This window comes from Somniosus microcephalus, chromosome 29 (assembly GCF_052327205.1).
Source record: "Somniosus microcephalus isolate GS21.2 chromosome 29, FLI_Smic_1.0, whole genome shotgun sequence".
Lineage (NCBI taxonomy): Eukaryota > Metazoa > Chordata > Chondrichthyes > Squaliformes > Somniosidae > Somniosus > Somniosus microcephalus.
In genome coordinates this window covers 36,730,381-36,738,655 of record NC_141015.1, presented here as the reverse complement: position 1 = coordinate 36,738,655, position 8,275 = coordinate 36,730,381, and the positions used below count along the sequence as shown (strand labels likewise).

At 45.5% G+C, this 8,275-nt stretch overlaps 1 pseudogene across 1 annotated transcript; it reads right to left on the bottom strand.

The window, feature by feature from the left end:
- Positions 1 to 477: 477 nt before the first annotated feature.
- Positions 478 to 7,138, bottom strand: LOC147098645 (uncharacterized; annotated as a pseudogene). Its single transcript, XR_015074156.1, has 5 exons — positions 7,099 to 7,138; positions 5,188 to 5,475; positions 4,318 to 4,648; positions 4,190 to 4,282; positions 478 to 3,885 (listed from the first exon to the last, which is right to left on the bottom strand). The product of XR_015074156.1 is annotated as an uncharacterized LOC147098645 (transcript).
- Between the last annotated feature and the right edge of the window lie 1,137 nt (positions 7,139 to 8,275).

Here is an 8,275-nt window from a genome sequence, read left to right as displayed (position 1 = left end):
CAATTATCGGCCGGGTGCAAAGTTTAGCGCCTGGCACTAATTATCGCCTCCGACTGTAAACTTGGCTTTTATCGCCCCTGGAGGTGATTGGAGCGCTAAATCGGGCGCTTCACACCTCTCTCAAGGCGCTAACGCCGAGGAGCGAGATGCTACCTCAGAGCGCTGGCGAAGCTCATGTGATGTCAGTCAGCAATGGAACACAGACACACTGATGCCGGCCAGTTCTTAAAGGGGTCGATCTTGCTCTCCATCCACACCCTGCTCATTGCAGCCTTGAATCTCGGCCTGGAGAGGCCTGTACATCAAATCTGCTGGAAAGAACAATGGAGAGTCCCAGAGAAAGAGCTCAGAGTGCAGCCCCCATAGTCTCTTCTAAATCGATGCAAGGTCAAATCAAAATGAATCTGCAAAGTGCTGCTCAGTACCCAAAACTCCTTCACACAGTGTTGAATCTCTCCAGAAGTCTCTCTCTCTCTCTCTCTCAGAATGCGTGGTGCAAAAATGTCGCCGACAAAAAAAGGCAGGGAAGCGGTCGCCTTTAAATAGCGCTCCCCCAGTCCCTTCCCGAATGCAAAACGCTCCCCTCAACCTGTTGTTGCTAGCGGCAGGCGGTAAGGCAGGGGGCGCCACTCAATATCCGGTCCGGGGTGGTAACGGGGCGTTGCGCACTCGACTGACGTCATGATCTGCCAGCGCAGGAGATCGTGACGGTAGTGTTTAGCGCCGCCGCAAAATGTCTGGTCAATTTCGCAAGCAGCGCAAACATCGCCGCGCCCGGGCGCTTGTTGCTTTGCGCCCCATTAGCGCTAACGGGAGGCGCAAAGCAACCAAACTTTTCCCCCAGAGACTTTGCCCCTTTTTGAAAAGTCTATCAGGGTTATTTAAATCATGTTATGAAAGAGGGGAAAAAGTTTGTGCCCCCATTTGTACCTCAGAGTCTGTGAGAGACAGCGGGAACGGGAACAGAAACAGAGGAAACAACTTCTCTGAAACTGATCCCAACTCATCGCCAAGGCTGGGGAGAGATAACCTCACCGCCTTCTAAGGAAGTTTAACCACTTTATTCACTTTATCATTTGAGCTCCGTTTGGAATTAGCGTTTATTTTATTATTTTTTGTTGCATGTTTAACGACAGTGTTGAAGAGGGAAAGTGAAACTTGGAGCAATTTCTGTCAAAGCTGCAATGAGACTTGAAAGAATTTAAAGATTTTTAATGAACTTTTCACAAAAATATGATTTTGGAAGAAACAGAAACAAAAAACAATTTTCCCCTCATCTAAACAAGTTTCAACCAGGTCTTGAAGTCCAAATGCTTTTAAAGAGGGTCTGAATTGCTTAAAACGCTTTAAAATTGAAATTTCTCAATTTTTGATTTTGAACGATCGACTGAAGTGAGTAGCTTTACACAAACATGCAACCATGCTGTTGAGGAGGGGGAGGGCGGGGAGGATTTGTAGGAGTTACATATTACTTTTTATTGACTTTATAAAATATCATTAAGACATTTAGGAAGAGAACCAAAAAAGTGGAAAAACACAACCATTTTATTTTGTCTATCGTTCTATAGTCCTAACAAGTTCCAGGAATAATGTAAATATAAATTTCCTCTTAAACATTTAGTGGAGTGTTAATAGAAACATGAGTTATGTAATGATGTATAAAAATTGCAGGAAGCTACTTTAGAAGAAACCATTATTTGTTTATTGAGAAAGACACTGATAATGTACAATTTTGATTTGATATAAATGTTTGAAATAGGAGATTAAAAATTGAGAGTACAATGAAGTTTGTTTCCCACTATTTAATTGCGAAGTACCTAAAATAATTCAACACTTTTTGTGATTAGAGCAGGGATTAATATTGTGGAGAATGTTTGAGAGAAAAACATTAGAAGCAAAATTCGTAAATTAACATCTTTACGTCACAATATTAATAAACATTTCCAAGTCAGTCTGATTGGTTCTCCTGTCCTGGAAGAAAGATGAATGTTTATTTCTGTTAAATCATAGCTTTTCCTGCTTTTTGATTTTTAATTCGGTGACGCAAATTGTGTATGTGTTTTTCTGCACTTGTGAATAAGTGCTGCATTTCTGACATGTTACATGGGGGATGTGCTGGTTCAAGAAGGGAGCGTTTATTAATGGAAGTGATTGAAGTTGAAAATACGCATACCCGTTCTTGTTCAATTGTTCAATTCTTTTTAATACTGTGAACTAAAGAACGACAGCACTTTATATTTGTTGGGTGTCTGGTTGCATTGTGATGAATATTCTAATTACTTATGTGGATGTCCAGCCCGTCAGCACCAGAGGAAAGCCGCTGCTCCTGCAGCCACTGCTATAGTGACATGAGGGATGGGCTAACACATTGAAAACTTTACAATTAATACAAATTGCACGAATAGATATGCCTCTTTCAGCTCACCTTGGGCTTTTGGATTGTCTGTCGATGCATAACCCTGTAACTGAGTGACGTTTCTGAAGTGTTAATGCATTATTATGCAGGTCTTTTATATCCCAGTCATTTCTGACAAATAACTTTTAAAAAAAAGTGTTTGTACATGACGAACTAAAAGCTTTTAATTAATTCTACCGTAAACAAACTTGCAGAATGACAAATGAATTTCAATATAGATAAGTGTGAGGTGGTGCATTTTGGTAGAAGGAATAAGGAGGCGATCCACTCCTTGGAAAATAAGAGTCTAAATGGAGTAGAGGTGCAAAGGGATCCAGGGGTATAGATTCACAAATCATTAAAATTAGCAACGCAGGTTAAAAAGGCCATAAAAATGCAAATAAAGCTCTGGGGCTCATTTCTAGAGGAATAGAATTCAAAAGCAGAGAAGTTTATATTAAACCTGTATCAAAGCTTGTCTGACTGTCTCATGATTTGAGGCAATGGGGCGGCAATATGGCATTACTGTATATATGTTTTTAAGTGGTTGCTGTCGTTGTTGTTTTAAAATTTGCTCACGGACGAAAAGGTCGTGCTCAAAGGAGTTCATGGCCCGCTCAGTACAAAAAAGATTAGAGGGCACATTGCCGACACCTACCATATGCAAAAATAAAAACACAACTTTTTACCAGGATGAACAGCCTGGGTCTCTTTTCTCTTGAAAAAAGAAGGCTGAGGGGTGACCTAATAGAGGTATTTAAAATTATGAAAGGTTTTGATAGAGTGGATACAGAGAGAATGTTTCCACTTGTGGGGAAGAGCAAAACTAGAGGCCATCAATATAAGATAGTCACCAAGAAATCCAATAGGGAATTCAGAAGAAACTTCTTTACCCAGAGAGTGGTGAGAATGTGGAACTCGCTACCACAGGGACTGGTTGAAGTGAATAGTATAGATGCATTTAAGGGGTGGTTAGATAAGCATATGAGGGAGAAGGGAATAGAGGGTTACGCTGATAGATTTAGATGAGGAAAGACGGGAGGAGGCTCGAGTGGAGCATAAACGCCGGCATGGACTGGTTGGGCCGAATGGCCTGTTTCTGTGCTGTATATCCTATGTAATCCTATGTAAATTGGTAACCAGGAATGAAGAGGACTGCTCACCACTGTCGCGACCACCTATTATTTCTCCTGACATGTCGCTGCTCTCATGCTGCAACCGGCAGGTGAAGTTGGCCTCACTCTTCCACTCCTTCGCGCTGACTGTCAAGACGCTGACCACGCTGAACGTCTCTTCTCCCCGTGCAGGCGCCGGCTGACTTGTGACCAACTCCAATCGGCTCACACTGCTCGCCGTCCAGGTCACTCGGATTGGTTTCGGGTTAAAACCCATCGCCAGGCACAGCAGTGTGGCTCTGCCACTCTTTGCCAGCTCCTTCTCCGAGGGGGCAAAAATGAACAACTTTGGAGGGGAGACGCGTGGTTCTCCCTCTTTTTAAAAAAAGGAATGGGGTGGGGATGGGGGGAAAGACAACACAGGTTAATGGCAAAGTTACCCGCACATTCACATCGCCCTGAATGAAATAAAATCCTCTTTGAGATATTTAAATGCATTGTTACAAATATAAAGTGTTCAATGTAGCAAATCACTCAAATAATTCATTCTGCACAACAGAAATATTAAATATTTTAAATGACTTAATCAAATAGAGGCAAATTTTAAACATTCAAACGCGGGGAGCTAAGGGAAATATTGGCATGCAATGACGGTCGGAATATTGAAAATGCTGCTTACCAGACACGATGAGCTGAGATCCGTCACCAAATATATAATTCGTGTCATCCCACAGTGGTACAGAGCTGTATAATAATGGCAGCATGGGTCACTCTCTCACTGCTGTTTAAAGGAGAACTGAGGTAGGCGCTGCATGTCACCTCTACAATAAATCCGATTAACTCCTTACAATTACACTTCTTCAAAATTGTCAAAGTTGCCATTCTTGCCTCAGTCGGCAGCCAGGAGGTTGCGGGTTCGAGTCTCACTCCGGGACTTGCGCTGAGAATCCAGGCTGGCCCTTCAGTGCGGTGCTGAGGGAGTGCTGCACTGTCGGAGGTGCCGTCTTTGGGATGAGACGTTAAACCGAGGCCCCCGTCTGCCTGTTCAGGGGGACGGAGAAGATCCCGCGGCACTATTTGAGGAAGAACAGAGGAGTTCTCCCCGGCGTCCTGGCCGAAATGATTCGCTCAACCAGCACTAGCAAAAAATAAACAGATTATCTGGTCACTCATTTATTTACTGCATGTGGGACCTTGCTGTGCCCAGCTTGGCTGTTGCATTTGCCTACAAAACAGTGACTGCACTTTAAAAGTAATGAGTTAGCTGTAGGGCACTTTGGGACGTCCTGAGGGCATGAAAGGTGATATATAAATGCAAGTCCTATCTCCCTATTCATTCATATTTCTTTAGTGCACTGTTACAGTAAAGGTCTCAATGTGTTTCACATACAATGAATTACTGGGGAGTGCAGCGATTGCTGTTATGTAGATTTCAGTATGTTTCCTGTTGGAATCTGAGTCTGAGAGACCACGAGATTCCAACAGGAGTTATACTGGAACAGGGCAGAAACTGCCAGGGGCTAAACTGCAGCCAGCGTGTGTTATCCTGGTCCGTGCAAGGACCTTTGGAAATCCCACCAAATGGTGGCCCTTGCTCGGATCAAGGTGAGGAGGTTCTTGTATGATGGAGCTGAGTGCCAGCACCACTGTGAGAAACAGCCACGCAAAAATACATGCCCGCGTCTGCCTTGCTGACCTCCTGAATGCGCAGTGGGCAGGCATTTTTTTTCAAATCCACCCTGGCATTGTAACGCTGCCCAAATCCTGGCGCATATTCGGGAGTAAATCTTTTGTATGTTGTAGTCAGCATTTGCTGAGGGGCCTGTCCTGGGATCTGACGGTACCACTGCATGTTAAATTCCTTCATGGCGCCTTTGACCATTTGACATTCGAAGGTGGCTTCTTGACCTTGGCTGATGGATATCGACGGCTTGGGCTGAATCACGGCCGCTTGAGAGCAAACTCCTAGCAACAAGGGAGCAGCGTTAATTATCCCAACTCCTGCCTCCTTATTTAATTAATGTTTAACGCTCCAACCACATTAACCCCTGCCTTTCACGCTTAACAAGGGGGATCGAACTACAGCTGAATAATCTGGCGGGTGGGGTTTAAATGCAAACATTGAACCTTAAAAATCACTGGGTAACTGGTCAATCAGCACTGCTGCTTGTGGGATCTTGCTGTGCGTTACTGGCTCTCCTTGTTTGCCATTTAACAACAGTCACAGCATTTCAAACTAACTCATGGTCTGTGAAACACCTTTAAGATGTTTCTGAGAGTTGTGACAAGGCGCTACACATACCCAGAGCTTTCTTTGATTGTAACTGACTCTTAACCGGTGTTGCCGACGGGATGAAATGTCTGGAATCGTATCTGGATTGAATTTTTTGACTGTTTCATGTTGGTTGTAAAATGGAAATTTAAAGACAAAAAAAAAGGACGTTTAAAAAATCCAAGAGGGATTGGTGATCGGGATTGATTTGGGAAATGGGCCCCGAGGGAAGAATTCAAACGGTACCATCGCCATCTGGGCAGCGTGTCCTCCTGCCCGAGATCCCAGCAATGTTCTGGGGGGGAGACTGGCCCAGCCCGCGGCTACAGGAGCTTTATATAAATGATGAATGTTAGGCTGGTAAATGACACGGGTATAGGGACCCCATGGTGCAATACATTCACAGCACGGAAAGAGGCCAGTCAGGGATGGGCCATTTTAAAGATGTGAACTTTAAATATATTAAAGAGATAATCCATAAAGACCATCTGTACAAATGAAATGGATCTGAACTCTACACTAGAGGTGTAAATTGACACACAGGTGGGAGCGCTATACCGAATATAGGCAACAGTTATTTTATGTTGATCAATTCATAAAAGATAAGTTGTGTCAGTGCGGTGGGAGTGCCGAGAATGAACAATTGTTAAAGGGCAAAGAATGCTGGTGGAGTGAGTTGGGGAGGACCAGTCCGGTCCGGTGAAAGATTCCCCATCAGAATCAGTTGGCGTTTCCCAGCTAGTTTGCTTTCAATTTGCTAAAAAAATCAAATTTTACTTTTTATTCACGTGTACCAGAATAGTGAGTGTGAAGCTGGGATCTGGAGTGTACAGACACACACACTGCAGATAGTGAGGTGAGACTTTCAAACACAGCCGGCATCTTATAATCTAGGTTAACCTGCTGTTTGTGCTCACACACACACACATTACACTGTATATGTACAGGCACTCTGTGTGTGTAAATATATCTTTATCAAAAGATCTGAACTTTCAAACCAAGGATAGTTAACTGAGCAGTGGATTATTTCGGAATCGCTCGTTGTGTCTGGGCCCATTGACAACAATGACTCCTTTGTGCCTGAAAAGCTGCAATCTTCACCCCAGTGAAGTTCCCGGGAGCGGGTCCCGGGGCTGCTGGAGTCCCGGGCGGAGCCAGCACTGGGCGACAGGGGTTTCGCCGGATCCCCCCCCCTACCGACCCAGCCCCGACTATCCACCGCCTCGCTGGAGCGATTAGAAAGTCGGTGCTGGCGAGACGCACAAGCGGAGCCCCGAACACGGGGGTGGGGGAGAGAGAAGAGAAGAAAGACTCACCAGTCAGATAGGACAGGAGCTGGAAAACCAGCGGCAGCATGTCTGCTCCTTGGCCCTGGGCGGCGCGCTGGGTCTGATCGATTCTGGCCAGTGGATGGCCGCTCCTTCACTGGGCGGTGGGAGAATTGAACTGCGCTGTGTTGGTGGTGTGTTGAGGGGGGGCAGTTTGTGGCTGGGCGTCTGGAGCACCAGACCCGTCTCTGCAAACATCTCTATTGTGAGGCTGGCTCACAGGGTTCGTGTCTCGGAGGTAGGTGTCACGTTTTTAAATTTTGCAATGCCTAAGTAAGGAAACCACACATTTCTTTCCACGCCAAGCTCGTGAACACAGCGCATTTTTTTTCATTTATAAGAAACGCAGAATCTGCCGCCAGCCTGTGGTTATACTGCACACCAGTAGTCGCAGAGCGAGCGGTGCAGATGTGGCCACACCCAAGTTATACTGCAGGCTGCGCCTGGCTGCAAATCGCACTCTGCACCCTGAGGAAAGAGTTCTGTGCAAGTTGTGTTTACTTACACTGGCAGATCTACACCCCCACCCCACACCAGCTATTTGTTTAATTGTGCGTTTAAGGGGAAGCTGGATAAACACACGAGGGAGAAAGGAATAGAAGGATATGCTGATAGGGTGAGATGAAGAGGGGTGGGAGGCAATGTTCCCTCTGAGCTGTGCGGCCACGCAGTGATGGGAAAGGCCCCGCACAGGCCGCTCACCGGCTTTACCATTGTAAGTACCGCACACGCGCAGAAATTTAAAGGGAGCGGTCGGTAAGAGAAACAGTGCAGAACAAAGTGCAGCTCACAGGGAACATTGGTGGGAGGAGGCTCGTGTGGAGCATAAAGGGCGGCATAGACTGGTTGGGCTGAATGGCCTGTTCCTGTGCTGTAGACACTATGGCCCAGATATTTACTGGGGCGGGCCCTGTGCGCGGGGCAGAGCCGGGAGTTTTGGCCGGGAATCCCGGAAGTGCGGAAACTGGAAAATGTCTGCATTTGCCTCCATAACAACAAGTCACTGCGCTTCCAAGTCATGAACTTTGGGGAGCTTCTGAGAGACATGGTAACGCCCGATATAAATGGGACTCTTTCTTTGCTGTTCAATGTTTTGGGGAAACTGTGATTATGAGCAGGTGAGGGGTTACACCATCTCATCAAACCGATTGACAGTTACATTTAT